We start from the raw sequence: 19397 nt of genomic DNA on the forward strand, positions 1-19397 counted from the left end.
AATATATCCCAAGAAAAATTATTTTAAGAAGTGTTATTCATTTATTTTCATAATAACATACCAAAAGAAAAGTATAAGAATACATGAAAACATGAAGGAAAGTAAGAACGGACAAAAGAGAGAGAGAGAGAGAGAGAGTGAGAGAGAGAGAGAGAGAGAGAGAGAGAGCAAAAGAAACCAAGTTGTTATTATTAAGATTTATCTTGCCAGTAAATTCCTACCCGTGATTAATTTTTAAAGACTTTCTACTATTTTCAGTATAAAATATCAATTGACAAGATAATTACACAGCAAAATATACAAATTTTCATGCATAACTCTTGCCATATGATTAATGGATTGCTAAGCTTTTATTTTTTCCCCCTGATAAACAGAATCATGCTTCTGAGATACTCCAAAGACACAGAGTTAGGTTCAGACATATTTACAAACTTTGTATAATCACTGTTCGAGATCGCGGCCCTTCCATGAACTGAAGTACACGTGTTTGAATGAAGGAACTTCGTTTCCTGCTCCAGAAGTTGTCCTATTAATTTTAAGGTCACAACCATGCAGTGAGATTTCACCCTGTCCTAAGGAAATCAGGCTTTCAAAGGTTTTTCATTTCCTTTTTATTTTGTTTAGAAATTCACTTTCGTGAGGTATTCTTTACTTTACTTACCAAGATATTTACAAAGATAACTTATAATATTAGATGTAAAAAATTATAGCTCTACTTAATGCATTTATTTTCAATGGAACAATTATGATATGTAGCATGCTGCATTAATTTAGTACTATATGAATCAAACATTTGGTAAGTTATATTATGGGAAGTGAATACCCTTTGGAAAAATTTACATAACATCCATTTTTCTCAGAAGGAAAAATATTAAGAAAGAAAACTTCAATTTAGCCTTTTTGTGTGTGGAAATTACTACTTTATTTCTTCTTTTTTAACTAAAAATTAGTTGTTCAGAGGATTCTGACTCAGTAATCCTATAGAACATAGAAGAAATGCCTCATAGAATTTTCAAGTCTAAAATTTTATCTTTAAAGGGCACCTCTTTCTCCAGAACAGCAACTGATGGGTTTGAACAGCAGACCTTTCAGATATTGCTCAATAACTGCACCACTAGCACCCCTTTCTTATAAAACATGGTTCTTTAATTCCAGTGGCAAAATTATTTTTCTCTTTACAGAAGAACACATTATTTATAGAAGAAAAGTTATCCATATTAGTTGGTATCACATGATCCACAGTTGCCTTTAAATATATTAGTTTAGCCTTTGCATTAAATTGATATATACCATAGTCAAATAATAAACCACAAAGAAATTGTCATCACATATATTACAACTCATAGGGCAATAAACCTGATTTTTAGAGCTATCATCTTAATAGTAGTAGACTGTCATTTCTCTCTCTCTCTCTCTCTCTCTCTCTCTCTCTCTCTCTCTCTCTCTCTCTCTCTCTCTCTATCTTTAAGCAGCTGGTGGATTGTAACTGCTGACTTTGAAGTCCACAGCCAAGTGTTTAACCACTGTGCCACTAAGATATCGAGTAATCAAATGCGCTTATTGTTAGTGAGCCCACAGTTAATTTTAACAAAGATTTTTCTCTGAAAATACAGCATACATGCCTAGAACAAACACTTTTCATATACATTAAAGCTAATTCTTTGTTCTTTATAAAACTGCTCAAGGCAACATTCCAATTTTGGACTTGCTTGGTGAGTGACAAAAAAAGTATTTTGAAAGTCTCAAATAAAACATATATTATGCCATATCACTTTCTATGTATATTTCCTTAAACTCATTTTAGCTTAACTGTAATTAGTTTTGCTATGTATACACGCTACTGAAGAGGCAGCAAGCAAAATAAAACAAAGCAAAAGAACAAGAAAAAACCCATACCTTTGGATATTGCATGTATTTAAATAATATACATGCCAAGTGTTGCTATACTTTTAATTACTGAGCATTTTAAATGACTCATTAAGTGAAGGCATCTTGAAATGAGCTATTTCAACTTCATTTTAATTTTCTATTTTCTCTCTGCTTCATACTGGAAAATGACATCTCTATTTAATGTTGTTATTTCAAAGAAAAAATTTATATTTTCTATTATTCTCTTGTGTATGGAATATTTTTCTGATAATGTGTGGTATTTTAATTATGCAAAGTTTGATTAATCTCTCATTTATTTACTTGGCTTAACATCACAGTGAGAAGCAATCTCTCTCCTTCATACTTTAGCCACTGTGAAAATAATAATGTGTTTTAAACAAAATCTTTACTCTGCCAAAATTTTATGTGGAATTCTACACCTGTGTTGATTCACTCCCCTCTCCCCAACCCTCCCTTCTTCCTGATGGTTCCTTACTCAGTTTTCATTGTGTCTTTCCAAAAATGTGTGAATAAGTTAAATCTTGTCAAGCTTTTACACTTTACTAAAGGAAATAACGTCAGTTAAAATTATGCAATCACCCACTTGGAGTCCATGTCAGTAAATATCTATTGAAGATGCACTTGCTATTTTCCATATGAGATACTAATATCACCGGAGAAAGATGCTAACATAAACAGTTACAGTTTCAGAAACTCTCAGGAGCAGTTCTATCCTTTCCTAAGGGTTGCTATGAGTTCGAATTCTTTCGAATCAATGTTTGGTTTTTGGATGGCAATAACCACACGAAAGAAGTTTCTAGCATAGCATAACCAAAATAATACAATTTTAATATAACACAATGAATACAATTATAAAAGATTTTAATGCATAGAATAAAATGTCATGGAAGATTACTTATACATGTTTATGTATTTCTTATGTTATGGTGCCATCCCATCTGAAGGTAACAGAGGATTTCCAATGAGTAGAGTAAAGAAGAGAATCAGGTAAGGCGACAAAGAGAAGTGACTTCTGGATAAATATGAAGTGTTTTGAAGTGATAAAAATATTAAATAGTCGTTATAGTCTCACAGCAGTGCGAAGATAGTAAAAGCCAGTGAATTGCACATTTAAACTGCTTCAATGGTGAATTTTATGCTAATTCACTTAAACTAAAACAAGAGTTGTGAAGTAGTGTTTTGTGTTTCTATTTTAGCATAGTTTATTGAGTTTTGAAAGTAAGCACGTTACCAGAAAAAACGGACATCAAAATTATTTTGTTGGATAAAGACAAGTCTTTAGAGAGCTTTGACAACTTTGTTAAAAATCTAGTTAAGGTGCTTTGTTGAGAGCTTACATTTTATAAAAGACTGAATGTGATAAAACAAAAGTAGTATATATAAATTTAATACTTTGGGATATTCAGCACAATTAAAATGTTCATTGAAAAAGTCATTGGCAAAGTGTAAGCATGAAAAATTAGTATAGTTGAGAGATGATAAGGTCTTAACCTAGAATATAGGCAATTATATTGCAGCACAGACAAAGATTTACATACCTAGAAAAGCAGTCTTATCCAAAATAGGCAGACACTAAGTCATGATGCAATTATCATCCTCAAAAATATATTACTATTTAAGAGGCTTTGATTTTGATATTATAAATCATATTAATAAGACTAAGATAAATAATCATTGATATTTTAAAAATAATAAATGCAATGATATATATCATATTTAATATGCACTACTAGCAAATATATTCTAGTTCATAGGACTTATGGGTCTATAAATATTTCAGGGAGCTGGCAGCTCCTTGCTTTTCTCCAGAGTAACCAGTGGATTAAAACTGCAACCCTTAGGTTAGGAGACCTACAGATAACCCGTTATATCACCAGGACTCTTTTCATGTACCAAGGATTACACTTACCCTATACAGCCACTATTTGCACTGAAACCTATGTTAATGGTATTTCAAAGGCCCAGAAAGGCATAGCATTCATCATCAAAAATGACATTTCAAGATCGTCCTTGAAGTACAATGCTGTCCTTGAAAAGATTATATCTAGCCAGATTCAAGGATGTTCAATCAATATAACTATTATTAAAATCTGTGCACCAAATACCAAAATTATTGATGAAATAGTTGAAGAATTCTGAAAATGTCTTCAGTCCGAAATTGATAAAAAAAAATAAGATGCAGTGATAATTATTGACAATTCCAATGCAAAAGTGGGAAACAAAGAGGAAGTAACAGTAATTCGAAACTATGGCCTTGGCTGAAAACACAGCTCAGATTGCATGATAGATTTTGGATCATCAGTAACTTCTTCAACAAAATATTTTTTTTCTGCAACAGTACAAAAGGCAATGTGACTTCCAGATGGAATACACAAAAATCAAACTGATTACATCTGTGGGAAGAGACACTGGCGAAGCTCCATCTTAACAGCTAAAACCAGGCCAGGGGCTGACTATGAAACAGACCATCAGATTTATATTATGTAAGCTCAGGTTGAAGTTAAAGAAAATGAAGGTTGAAGTTAAAGAAAATGAAAACAGGTCCACAAGACACAAAATACAAACTTAAGTCTATCCCACCTGAATTTCAAGGTCATCTCAAGAAGAGATTTGATGCATTACACACTAAAGACAGAAGCGCTGTGGGAGCAATCAAGGGAGAATCATACATGGGAGAAAGCAAAAGGTCATTACAAAGATAGGAAGAGAAAAAGATCAAAGTGAATGTCAGAAGAGACTCTGCAGCTTCCATATATATTTGTTTGTCTGTGATCTCGTAGCAAGACTTTTTGAATTAGCAATCACACATTCCTCTACTCTTATAAGCTATGGTTGCTGCCGTTGTTAGTCAGTCTAGCCCACGGCATCTCCGCTTGTTCAGAGCTCGACTGCTGCCCTGGGTTTTAAGAACCAGGGCTTAAGAAGCGCACCAAAAGGTCCATTTGCTCAGGCCTCACTTCGGGTTGGGTTCAAACAACCAATTATTTTACAAGTAGAAGAGTGCTCAACTTCGTACCACAGAAAGACAAAAACCACACAACATAAAAATGACCACCTTTTAATTATGCAAGAGAAAATGTTCTATAATATCGCTCAATTAGGAAAATAAGTGTTGTTGTTAGGTGTCCTTGAGTCCATTCCAAGTCATCGAGACTTTATGCATGATGCCAGAAAAATAGTACATGCATGTTACATTCATAATATTGATTAATAATTCCTACATGCTGTTGGGTCATCTGCCTTTGAAATGGATACACATATGAATCTCTTCTAGTCTATTGGTCAGAAATAGTTTTTCCAAATTTCTGACTATAGGTGGGTAAGTGCTTCCATTACTTCACCAGCTTGTTGGAACATTTCAATTGGTATTCTCGCCCTTTCTGGGGCCTTGTTTTTCACTACTAACTTTATGTGGTGCCACTATATTTTTACGTTTTCATTTTTATGTTTCCCAACACATTGGATTTTCTAGCAAACACGAAGAGCAGAATAAATGAATTTGTGAATACGCATCCTTACTAAGTGAACAAAAGTGGAAGAGAGCTTGCAGAAGGAGAAAATCATATTAAATCAACTATGATCGTCTGAAAACAAAATGGATGTACCTTGCAGTGTAAGCAATACACACCTTTGCATTGTTAGAGTTGCTATCTTCAGAAACCATTGAATAGCAGAGCTGTCCAGAATTATAAATATGGTATCTGCCTGGGCATCAGCATACAAATGGAAAGTTAAGAAATCTTATTCAATTTTATTAAATGCATTTTTTACCCAGATGAAGTCTCTATGACCCTTTATATTGTAATTCACATTTTAGACAGCTGCACTTTGCCTTTTTTCCAAACAAACTATCAGATGTTGTGATAACAAAATAAGAGATGGTAAATACATCATCTTCCAGAAAACAGAGTCAATTACTTCTGGCTTTGTATATGAAAAAAATATGGAAATGATAAAGTCTTTCACCACCCTATTCTGAAACAGGTAAGGAAAAACAATTGCTTGGTAAAACCTATTCCTTTCTGAGGAATAGAAAATAAATTTTCCAATAGATATGAAGGTTTATTTATTAAAAGTAGTCTCAGTTGTAAAACCACAAAATAAATTGATTGAAAATACTCAATACATTAATTGTAAAATAAAAGTAACATTATAGCTAATGAATATGAACATATTGATATAAATTATGAAACATTTAAGTTGAAAACATAAACTCTTCTTTTTTTTCCCGATTTTTTTTTTTACATTTTATTAGGGGCTCATACAACTCTTATCACAATCCATACATATACATACATCAATTGTATAAAGCACATCCGTACACTCTTTGCCCTAATCATTTTCTTTCTTTCTTTTTTTTTTTTAAATCTTTTTATTGGGGCTCATAAGGCTCTTATCACAATCTGTGCATACATCAAATGAGCAAAGCACCCTTATACATTCGTTGTACTCGTCACTCTCATAATTCACCTTCCACTTGGGTTCCTGGAATCAGCTCGGTTTCCCTTTTTTTCCCCCATCCCCCTCCCTCCCCGATCCCACCCCTGGTCCCTTGATAGTTTATAAATAATTATTATATCTTATCTTACACTCCCAGGCGTCTCCCCTCACCCATCTCCCCCTTGACAATCTCCCAGAGAGGAGGTTACACATAGATCTCCGAGATCGGTTCTCCCTTTCTACATGCCCTTCCCTCCTGGTGTCGCCTCTCCCACCGCTGGTATTGAAGGGTTCGTCTGTCCTAGATTCCCTGTGCCTCCAGATCCCCATTGCACTGCTGTACAACCTCTGGTACAACCAGGTCCGCAAGGCAAGGTAGGATTGGGGTCATGATGATTGGGAGGGGAGGAAGCGTTCAGGAACTAGAGGAAGGTTTTGAGTTTCATTGTTGTTACACTGAACCCTGTGTGGCCCATCTCCTCCTCACTACCCCTCTGGAAGGGGTGTTCAACTCTCTACAGGTGGGCATTGGGTCCCCATCATGAACTCCCCCTCTTTCACGGTGATGTGATTCTCACCACCACCCCACCTTTGTTGTTGGAGACCTGGTCTCCTCTGTCCTTCATGGTCACCTATGTTGGTGTGCTGCTTCCATGTGGGCTTGGTTGCTTCTGGGCTAGATGGCCGCTTGTTTGCTTTCAAGCCTTTAAGTCCCCAGACGCTATATCTCTCAGTAGCCGGGCACCATCCGCCTTCTTCACCACACTTGCTTATGCACACTTTTGTCTTCAGCCATTATGTGAGGAAGGTGATCACACAATGATTGTTTTTGTTCCTTTGTATCTGCTACATGGTCCATTCAACACCTTGTGTTCGCTTAGGCCATGTGCTTCTTCTCTGTGGGCTTTGTTGCTTCTGAGCTAGATGGCCGCTTATTTGCCTTCAAGCCTTTAAGACCCCGGACGCTATATCTTTTTTTGATAGCCGGGCACCATCAGCTTTCTTCACCACATTTGCTTACACACACGGCTGTCTTCAGTGATCATGTCGGGAAGATGGGTATCCTGCAATGGCTGCTTAGCAGGGCGAGGTGCTATTGTATTGGGGGATTATGCATGAGGAGGCCCAATGTCCATCTGCTACCCTACTACTGAACCTATAAATATATGCATATAAATCTATTGCCCCCATAAACATAAATATATTTACATATGTACATGTCTGTATTTAGGCTTCTCTGTATGCACTTTGCCTCCTACTCCTTTCCTCTATTTCCTTTCGCTTTCCTCCCGACCCATTACCATGTTTGGCCTTCATTCTGGATTCAGTAGTTCCTCTCAGTTACCTTGCTCTTGGTCCCTCCCTTCCAGTCCTCCTCTCCCCTCCCTCCTCTGGTTTAGAACCATTCGCTGTTCCCTTGTTTCTGTGTTGGGCGACACCTCCTCCCTTCCCCTACCTCCCAAGCTCTCATGTCCCTCCAGGACCGTTGGTCCTGTTGTTTTCTTCTCGCATTATTTGTCCAGCCTATCTTGTCTAGGTGGACCTGCTGACATAGTAATATGTGCATACGAATGGATATGACTTTGACTGTACCCAAGTGGCCCATAAGAACATGGCTTTGACAGAAGCAACATCGACACACTGATAAGCAGAAAAGCCACTAACATATAAAATTTACAAGGTAAAAAACAAAACAAATTAAAAAAGACTAAGCAAAAAGATAGCAAATATTAAAAGAAAAATTGCTAGTAGTTCAAGGTCCTTTCGTTGGCCTGTAGACCATCCTTTATACTCCCTCGGGCTCCCTTTGCTCTGCTTCCTCTGCTGCTCCATTGCACACCCCCAGTGTTTGCCTCAGTGTGGCGGGGTCAGCTCAGTCGCCCATGCCCCATTGTGTCTCAGGTGCTGTCCCATGTAGGGCCATGTGTTGGTGCAGGATGTCGTATCTCGTAGTGTGGTCAGCTGAATGGTCCTCTCTGTATGACGGGCCCTTCTAGCTGGTCTATCGACTTTGGGCTTGGTGGACCCAGGTATACTCCACTATGTCCTTTCTCCTTCTTTTGTTTCAGCTTCCTTCTGGATGTGGTGTGGTGGGTCAGTTCCTTTCCCACTCCAGACGATCTATTTTTGTTTTCTGTGGTATTCCCTTCGAGTGTGGGGGTCGGCCTAATTCTGGTTTGGGCCAGCTTGTCGTCCAGCCTCTTTGTGTAGACCTCTGTACTTTGCGTTGCCCTCCTTGTTTGGTGTGTCGTGTTGGGGTCCGTATGCATGTTCCAGATCTGTGGGGACACAACCGATACTCTCCCCCGGGTGAGTTAGTACTCTGCCCACCCCCCCCATACCATCCATTCAGATTCTCCCTTCCCGGTTCTCCCTCTCTCTACCCCACTACTCCTTCTTTATGCTGGGCTCTCATGTACCTCCCTAGGTGTGGCCTGCCCTCCCTCCAACTATCTATGCTTCCTCCCGTTTATTGTGGGATGGATGTTTATTCTTCTATTTCTGTCATGCTGATTGTACTTACCTCAGGGGACTCATGTTGTACCTGTCCCTTTGGGTCTGGCTTACCTCGCTTAACATAATTCCTTCCAGCTCTTCCCATGAAATAACGTGTTTCATGTGCTCATCGGTGCTTTTCAGTGCTGCATAATACTCCATTGTGTTTATGTGCCAAAGTTTGCTAATCCACTCGTCTATCGATGGAAACTTAGGCTGTTTCCAAGTCTTTACTATTGTGAATTGTGCCGCAATAAACATTGGAGCGCATATGACTGGTCGTGTTTTATTTGCTGCTTCAACCGGGTATATGCCCAGTAGAGGGATGGCTGGGTCGTAAGGTAGATCAATTTCCATTTTCTTTAGGTATCGCCAGATTGCTTTCCACAGTGTCTGTACAAATCTGCACGACCACCAGCAGTGGAAGAGGGTTCCTACTTCACCACAGCCCCTCCAACACTTGTTGCTCTCTGATTTACTGATCTGGGCTAGCCTCAGGGGTGTTAGGTGGTATCTCATGGTTGTTTTGATTTGCATTTCTCTTATGGCAAGGGACTTCGAGCACTTTCTCATATATTTATTGGCCATATTGATCTCCTCTCTAGTGAAAGTTCTTCTCATTTCTTTTGCCCACTTCCTTAGGGGGTTAACTGTTTTCCTCTTTTTGCAGGTCATGATGGTATTGTAGATTTTAGTAATGAGCCCTTTGTCTGACGTGTCATTACTAAAAATATTCTCCCAGTCTGTGGGTTGCCTTGTCACCCTCTTGGCAAAGTCTTTCGAGGTGCACAGGTGTTTTATTCTTATTAGATCCCATTTGTCGATTTCCAGATCACCTGTGTGTGTCCCCTTCCCTGTTGCAGTGAGCCTATGTGCTCCCTGGGCCAGTGCTCTGAGATTAGTCCCGATTCCCTCCTTAATGGTCCTGATGATTTGGGGTTTGACTTCTAGATCTGTGATCCACCTTGAGTGTATTCTTGTGCATGGGGTGAGGTAGACGTCTTGTTTCAACTTTCTACATATGGATATCCATTGTTTCCAGCACCACTTATTAAAGAGGGCATCTGCTTCCCACTTGATGTTTTTGGGACCCTTGTCGAAGATCAGTTGTCTATATGCTGATGATTTTACTCCTGGGCTTTCTATTCTTTTCCACTGGTCTGAGTGTCTATCATTGTGCCAGTACCATGCTGTTTTGACCACTGTAGCTGTGTAGTAGGCATTAAAATCCAGTAGGGCTCATCCTCCAATTGTGTCCTTCTTCTTGAGGAGTTCTCTGCTAATTCTGGGTTTCTTCCCTCTCCATATGAAGTTGGTGGTCAGTTTTTCCAATTCTTTGAAGAAGGTTGATGGTAATTGGATTGGTATAGCATTGAACTTGTAGAGTGCTTTAGGAAGAACTGTCATCTTTACTATGTTCAGCCTACCTAACCATGAGCAGGGGAGCTTCATCCATTTGTGAAGGTCACTTTTGGTTTCCTGTAATAGGGTTTTATAATTATGCTTATAAAGGTCTTTAGTATTTTTTGTTAAGTATATTCCTAGGTATTTCAGTTTGTTCTTGGCTACTGTGAAGGGTACTTCCCTCTTAATCACCTCTTCCCTGGCCCTGTCCGATGTGTATAGAAACCCTACCGACTTCTGTTTATTGATCTTGTATCCTGCTACTCTACCGTATTCCTCTATTGCTGTAAGTATTCCAACTGTGGAGTTTTGGGGGTCTTCAATGTATAGGATCATGTCATCTGCAAATAACGATAGTTTCACCTCCTCCTCTCCCAACTGTATCCCTTTGATGTCCTTCCGCTGTCTTATGTTGTTGGACAGAACCTCCAAAACGATATTGAATAGAAGAGGGGACAGGGGGCATCCTTGTCTTGTACCCTTTTTCAGTGGTATTGTTCTTGTCTTTTCTCCATTGACTATGATGTTGGCTGTTGGTCTTTCATAGATAGCTTGTATGAGCTTGAGGAACTTACCTTCCAATCCTATCTTCATAAGTGTTTTGATTAGGAATGGGTGCTGGATGTTGTCAAATGCTTTTTCTGCATCTATGGATATTATCATATGGTTTTTATCCTTTTTCTTCTCGATGTAGTGTATGATATTGATGGATTTTCGGATGTTAAACCATCCCTGCATCGCTGGGATGAATCCTACTTGGTCGTGGTGAATGATGTGTTTGATGTTCCTTTGTATTCTATTGGCCAATATTTTGTTAAGGATTTTTGCATCTATGTTCATTAGAGATATTGGTCTATAATTCTCTACACCTGTGGGGTCTTTTCCCTGTTTGGGTATCAAAGTAATGCTGGCTTCGTAAAATGAGTTTGGGAGCTTGCCGTTCTTTTCTATGTTATGGAATACTTTGTGGAGGATCGGTGTCAGCTCTTCCCTGAATGTTTGGTAAAATTCTGCTGTGTAGCCATCTGGCACTGGGGCCTTTTTCCTTGGTAGGTTTTTGATGACACTCTCTATTTCTTCCTTCGCTATGGGTTTGTTGAGGTTCTTGATCTCTGTCTCAGATAATCTAGGGATAGATTGTTTTTCTAAATATTTATCCATGTCTTCCAGGTTTCTGAATTCATTAGAATACAAACCTTCATAGTACTTTGTGATTATCCTTTTTATCTCGTTGGGGTCTGTTGTTATTTCCCCCGATTCATCCCTCATCCTGGCTATTGATAATTGTTCCTTTCTATCTTTGGTAAGCTTTGCCAGGGGAGTGTCAATTTTATTAATTCGTTCATAAAACCAGCTTCTAGTTGCGTTAATCCTTTGCATTGTTCTTTTGTCTTCCCACTGGTTTAACTCCGCCCTGATTTTAATTATTTCTTTTCTCTTGCTATTGGAGGGGTAGTTCTGTTGACTCTGTTCTAGTTGTTGGAGGTTTTGTTTTAAAATATCTGTCATACGCCTTTCTTCTTTTTTCATATATGCATTCAGTGATATCAAGCTACCTCTGATAACTGCCTTTGCAGTGTCCCATAAGTTTTGATATGTTGTATGCTCGTTCTCATTAGTTTCTAGAAACTTCCTGATATCCTCTCTAATCTGGACCTTAACCCATTCATGTCGCAGGAGATCGTTGTTTATTCTCCAATTGGTGGCCCTTGCTTTTCTGGGTGCCCTCCTATTAATCTCCAGCTTTATGGCATGGTGGTCTGAGAAAGACGTCTGGATAATATCTATGTGTTTGAATTTACTCAGGCTGGCCTTGTGTCCCAGCATGTGATCTATTCTTGAGAAAGATCCGTGTGGATTGGAGAAGAATGTGAAACCTTTTGCTTTTGGATGAAAGGCTCTATAGATGTCTATCAGGCCCTGTTGCCTAATTACATTGTTTAGCTCTCTGGCCTCTGCTGAGCTTCTTTCCCTGTGACCTGTCTTTCTCTGATAGTGGAGTGTTGAAGTCCCCCACTATTATTGTTGTTTCCGTGATTTCTTCTGACATTTTTTAAATAGTTTGTTTGACGAAATTTGCCGCGCCATTATTAGGTGCGTAAATATTCAGTATGCTAAGTGCTTCCTGGTTTACTGAGCCTTTGAGCATTATGTAATGTCCCTCTTTGTCTCTTTTTATGTTTTGGATCTTGAGATCCATTTTGTCAGAGATTAAGATAGCCACTCCTGCCTTCTTGGAGTTACCATTTGCTTGGTAAACTTTCTGCCAGCCCTTTATTCTCAGCATATGCTTGTCTGCTCGCTTAAGGTGTGTCTCTTGCAGGCAGCAGATTGATGGGTTATGTTTTCTAATCCAATCCTCCAGCCTCTTTCTTTTAACATATGAATTGAGCCCATTTGTATTCAGAGTGATTATTACAATCTCTGGCTTCATGGTTGCCATATTCTGTTTTGTGTTTTGGGTCTTTGCCTATCTTCCTTCATATCAGTGTACTGCGTTTGAGTGGAGGGTTTCTATCCTGTCCTCTTTTCCATCTGAGACCGTGTTGTCCTGGTACGTGTTGCTGGCATGTTGGCTTCTAGATGGAGATGGGCTATATGGTGGTCTCCTGGTGGTTCTAGTTGGAGCTTGATCTTCTGGCCATAGTGAGTCAGCCAGTATGTTCTGCAGGGTCGGGTGACTTGCAGTATATTTTTTGAGTTCTTCCTTGTCCTGGAAGACCCTTATCTTACCCTCTATCTTAATGGATAACTTGGCAGGGTATAGGATTCTGGGGGAGGCATTTTTATCTTTCAGTTTTTGGAAGATGTTGTTCCATTCTCTCCTCCTCTTCATGGTTTCTGCTGATAAGTCTGAGCATATTCTTACCTGCGCTCCTTTGTATGTGACTGTCTTCCTTTCTCTTGATGCTCGTAGAATTTTCTCTTTTTCCTCTAAGTTGGATAATTTTACAATTATATGTCTTGGCGTGTTCTTCTTGGTGTTTAGCTTAGCCGGCGTCCTCTCTGCTTCCTGTATGAGAGTCGGATTCTCCTTTGTTAGGTTGGGGAAATTTTCTTCCAGAAATTCCTTTGCTATCTTGGCAGTCGATTTGTGTGTTATGTTGTGTTCCGGTAGACCGCTTATTCGAATATTATTCCTCTTCATAGCATCTGTCATTGATCTCAGGCTGTCTTCTGTTTCTTTAATTTTCCTATCTGATTGTTTTTCTCGCTTGCTTCGTTTGGTTTGAGCATCCTCGAGTTCACTGATACAGTTCTCAGCCTCCTCAAGCCTAGATATAGCTTCTGTGACCTTTTGTGTGGCCTCTGCTACCTCCTCTGTTAGTTTCTGCAGTTCCTTTTGGTGGATAGTATTCATCCCCTCTATTGTGGACTTCATCCCCTCTATTGTGCATTTCATCCCCTCTATCGTTGCATCCTTATTTTGGTTTGCTTCTCTAAGCTCCTGTATTACTGCAAGAAGAGTTCTGAAGATTTCCTTTTGTGGCTGATCTATATCTGTTTCTTCTATGAGTGACGTTAGGTCTGTTAAAGTGCCTCGTTTCTCTGATTTTTTTGTTGGGAGTGATGTAGTCTGTTGATTTTTCCTTGATCCTTTCATAGGCCCCATGCTTCTGGGAGACAGGAGTAACCTTATTGTGTGGAGGCTCAGGCCACTGTGCCGTCTCCTGGGGTGGCTGGGGCGGGCTGCGGCAGGCTTAGGGCTGGCACTGGGGACCCCACAGGGCACCCAGGTGGTGAGAGCTGGCTGGAGCTCACTGACGGCTCCTCAGGGACTGCAAAGCCGAGTCCCAGGCTCCACTGCAGGTGGAATGTTTGATCTGCCCGGGCTGTGAGCAGGCGCGGGGAGGCCCCTTAGACAGCTGCGCAGACAGCGGCGCGACACTGCAGGGAACAATGGTGTTTGTTCTCTGCCCTGCTCTGAGCTCAGAACCCCACGGACCGTAGTGGCTTGGCGCGAAACCGCAGGGGGTAATGGCGCCGGCAAAGGAGGCTTGGCGCGAAACCGCAGGGGGCAATGGCGCCCTTCCTCCGCTCAGGCTCAGAGTTGTGGCCGCCGGGGTCCCCGCAGCACCCTGTGGAGGGCACCTACTCTTGTGCCTTGCGCAGGGAGGGGTCCTTGGCGGGCAGACTCAGCAGCGCGGGCCCAAGGCACTCCGCACAAGCTCAGGGTCCGGGACAGGCGTGGGTTGGGCTATGGCTCCTGTCGGCGGGAAGTGCTCAGCGCAGGGTCCCGGCCAGGAGTGGAGCTGGCGCTAGGCTGCCAGGGGCTGGCGGGGGCGGGCGGGGGTGGGAGGCCGGCGCACGGAGGCAGGTGGAGAGTTCCGCAGCAGCGGTGCGGGTGGATGGTCCCCCGTGGGGGTCGCCAGACAACCCGCGGGTCCGCTCCCCTGGGCTTGGATGAATGGAGGGAGGGACGCGGGCCCCAGGGCAGATCGCTGCCCTGCGGGGAGAGGGGAACCCCGGGAGAGGAAAGCTTCTCTCCCAGTGGGGATCTGCAAGTGGGCCACTGGAGTAGGGGAGCGTGAAGCGTGACCTGCTGCGCCTGTCTAGGCAGGGCAGGCAAGTGGCTCTGGGCTGGGGTCCGGTTTGGGGATGGAGCCTAGGCCGGTCGCCAGTGAGCTCACGGCAGCTTAGTGACCACAGATGTCCCACGAGTCCAGTCCTCTTTCACCTAGACCCCTGCTCAGGACAAATACGTGGGGTGGGACTGGGGTGCTGTCCCTGGGGGATATTTCACTCACCAGACTCTTACTATTCAGCTACCTGGTCGCCAATCCCGCTTTGTTTGGAGGAGCTCTCAGAGTATGCGGGTGTCCCTGTCGGCCATCTTCCCGGACTCCCATAAACTCTTCTTTTATGTGAGTTTGGTGTTTTTAAAAATATGGTGCAAACATTGGTATTTAACACTTTTAACTTGATGCCTGTAGTCCATAGTAAAGCAATCATACAATTTTGTAACTGAGATTACTTTAGAGATTAGCTAACACGCTCATTTTTCTTATAGTCCTATTTTAAGTGTCTGAACTCTGTTGGATAATGTCTGAATTGTTAAGCTTTCATTATTTCCCACCCACTCATTTTAATATGTTGAATGTGTTCACTTATCATATGGAGTCCTGGTGATGTAAAGGTTACTTTGGGGCTGCTAACTGCAAGGTCATCAGTATGAAACTAGTTGCTCTGTAGAAGACAAGTTTTCTTCTCCCAGAAACAGCTACAGTTTTATGTCACTATGAATCAGTATTGATTGATGGCAATGCATTTTTGGGTTTTGTGGTTGTTTCTGTTTTATCATTATCAAAATCTATTTGAAGCTCCTTTGTTGACAGGTTAGTCATCAGGAACAAATATAATGTCCGTGGTCTTGTAACTCTACTCCTATGGCTATAGCTATGTATGTATAAGATAATATATATAAAGTGAATGAATAAAAATCAAATGAAAACCACTTAAAGCACACATTAAAATAATACAGCATTTTATTATTAGGAACCCCGGATTCAATGGTCTGTTAATGGAAGAATACTATAGTAATCGTGATAAATATCCGCAAGTGATTAGAATACTTAGTAGAAAAATGGAGTTTTTACTCCTGTGAGGATCGACAGACTTGGGCACACACCAGGGGAGCTCCACCCTCTCCACTAGGGTCACTGTGAGTCAGAATCGACTTAATGATAGTAAGCATTTTGAACAATAAGAAAACTATTTATTACATGAACAAAATGCCAGATGAAAATAAAAAGAAAATGCTGTTAATATGGGGGAAACAGAGGATGTTGTTATTTGAATGGCGTGCTTGTTAATCTGTTCTTGGTTAATAAGAATTTATAATTCACTTTATTTTGATAATATCATACAAACTACTTAAAATTTTTATTTAGAAATATTTCAAGTAGCCATTTTATTGAAGAAAGTTTATTGATACTGAAAAAGAGACAGTGCATGTACAGAGGTCCAATCACACAGATACATGAAACTTCAGGACTCTTTTGACTTATAGATATAATAGTTCCTAAAATTCCAGCTAATTTTGACATGTATCTTAGTTTTTGTACATACATCCCTCTTTTTTCTTCTTATGCAGAAAAATGCTGTACTCATTGGCCATTAATTACAAATGCCATGTGGAATATTCCTTTGGTTATGAAGAAATCCCCTGACATTCTACTGATTGATTATCTTTTTAACATAATTAATGGACAATCATCTTCATCATCCATTAAAAAAGAAAAATACAATTTTGTGAAAGACCACCAATATATATAACTTCTCTAGCAGCAGGTGTACAGTGATATGAGGATATGAGGCAGGTGAGAATTAAAACTTAAAACTCTAAAATTTGGGCAATAAAAAGAAAATACATTGTGCTCAATTACCAGAAATTATCCATGCTGAGGGAAAGTGCATTTATTGTAATAATGACAAACTGTGTTTAATATAATTTTTACTAAAGCTATTCACCTTTTAAAATGCCTCTTTTGTATTAAAACAGTTGGCATAATTGTAGACAATCTCAGCCCGACAGCCGTGTGCAGTACAAAGTAGCACAGCACGCTGGGGACTCAGAACGGAAGAAATCCACAACCTTTAATTGAGAAATTGTTGAAGTGATTGAGAAAGATTGTTTTAGGAAATATTATTATTACCTTATTTTGCCACAGTTTATAAGAAAAGTAATGTTATAAGGAAAGCAGTCATTCACTAAAAAAATTTGCTTGCATTTATTCAAACAGAAATTTTGCCGGCTATAATTCAAGTGCTATAAAATATTGAATAGATTAGAAATATACAATCAAGAAAGATGATCCACTGCCTTTACACAGCCATCACAACAAATAAAACAAGTAATTCATGTTTGGAAACCTTTGTAAAATTTTTTAATATTTTAGATATTATTATTACAGATAAAAGCAAAAGAAATACATGAAAAGGGCACATTAGCATCCATAGGAAACAGGTTGTCTAGAAAAAAATAATGTGTAAGACAAATTTTTTGACAAGCTATTTTGGGCATACATATTTAAAATGCAGAGAAATGCATATTTTCATCAGCAATATACCTCCAGAGGGTGTAAGCAATACGTTTAAAGTAATTCCATGCCATAAGTTAAAGAGAACAGTGTGAGCCCACAATCTTTTGTATTATCAAGAGAAATGTACTTGGGGTGATCGATATCTTCTCTGATTAAGTATGTGAAATCTTTGTTGTGGAACAAATTAACTGCATATAGAAGCACAGCACTGTGTCATCCTTAGAAATGCACCAGTGTTGCTAGCACATAAGTAAAAATGGAAATTCTCCCTATCATCAGGTTTCCATCCGCTTCAAAATGAAGATACACATGACTAAGAAAAAAATTATAGCGAGAATTGTGTTTTGTTTTTGTTTTTAAGATAAATGCCTTATATCTGTGAAAATATCTTCTTATATACCATATTTTTTCATGAACTTTTTGAAGGATCTATTTTCTTATCCTAAGCAAACAGTGAGGAATTTTCAACAGAGAAGCATCAAGAAAAGTTGTACTAATCAGAAAGTTCTTTCAAAATAAAAGAATTCTGAAGAAGTCATCAATATATGAAATATCTGAGCCAAAATTATGCTTGATTGTGGGTATAACAATAAATAATGTCTGGCCTCTGATACACACAGACAAATAATATCTTAGAACATATCTGGAGATAGGAGAACTGTTCATATGTATAAGTTTTGTTTTATAGTTTCTTAATTGATGCAAATACACACAAACATGCAAATTCAAAAACTAAACTCAGTCTCATCAAATTGATTGTGACTCAGAGAGACCCTCTGAGCCAGGGAGGACCTGTCCCTGTTGATCTTTGAGACTGATTTTTTTTTTAACATTTTATTAGGGGCTCATACAACTCTTATCCCAATCCATACATACATCAATTGTGCAAAGCACATCTGTACAAAAAAGAGACTGATTCTTTATGAGAGTAAAAAACCTAGTCTTTCTCCAAATATGCATACACACGAACATACACACATAATATCACCCTAGCTAGAAAGAATTTTTTAAATTTCCTCTCATTTATGTGTCTCCATTTACAGAAAGACTTTAATTTTGAAGCACAGTTATAGTTTTTTTCTGTATATTCAAAAGTTTTGAACAACTTAAGAAGCTTTACTGTTCAAATTTCAACTAATCACACTCTCTAAAGTTTCTGTGTTCACATCCTTAAGATTAATTCATTTTTCTTGCTTGAATTTTTGGAGTTTGGGGACATACTCTATTATTCTGTTTTTTCATAACTTTAAAATAAGAAATGAAATACTTTGCTATAATGCATTAAAATGAGAGACAATGATGTAAAGTAAACACCTAAAATAGTTCAGAAGATTGTCCTTACAAATGTACTCCGGTTATATTGCCTTTTTCTTTCTTTCTATTCTCACACCAAAACACATACATTTGCCAAAATCCTAAAGTGAATTTAGAAAAGTTAACTTGCCACTAACCCAACTCTATTTGAATTGCATTACTTAACATAAGGTAGTCCAATTCATTAATTTATTATGTAAACATAGTTACTGACACTGTAGTGTAAAGTAAATCAGTATAAACCTTATTTTTGTTTTGTGAGCAAACAGTTAGAGCCAGGAGTGAGGCTCTCTCTAATAACATGCCTTAACGGTACAATGATAGGAGGGTCTATTTCATTGTAGTCATTCTTGTAGGTGACGCTGAAGTATTAATGCACCATGCACATATCTGGACTTATTAACTAGAGTGCTGGCTGCAAATGGTCAGCTGCTTTTCAGATTTTCAACACTTTTTATTTCCCAAATATTGTAGGATTCTCATTCATATTTCAAAATATATCTGTTCCTTTTCTTATGATTGCTGTATTGAGTGCTGTGAATAACATTTATCCACTGCATTTATTCCTGTAAGAACAATGTGGAGACCAGCTTAGCTCCTGTGGTATCACAAGGGAGAAAGAGAAATTCATATCAGCCAAAGATTGATATTTTTTAAATGTTTACAGCAGCTTTATTCATGATTGCCAAATATCCTCTAATGCAGGATTGTCAAACTGACAGCCTGTGGGCCACAAGACTGATTTTTTTTAAGCAGAGAGATGAGAGAGAGAGAGAGCCCATTATTTATTTATTTATTTAATGAGAGAAT

This window comes from Tenrec ecaudatus, chromosome 1 (assembly GCF_050624435.1).
Source record: "Tenrec ecaudatus isolate mTenEca1 chromosome 1, mTenEca1.hap1, whole genome shotgun sequence".
NCBI lineage: Eukaryota > Metazoa > Chordata > Mammalia > Afrosoricida > Tenrecidae > Tenrec > Tenrec ecaudatus.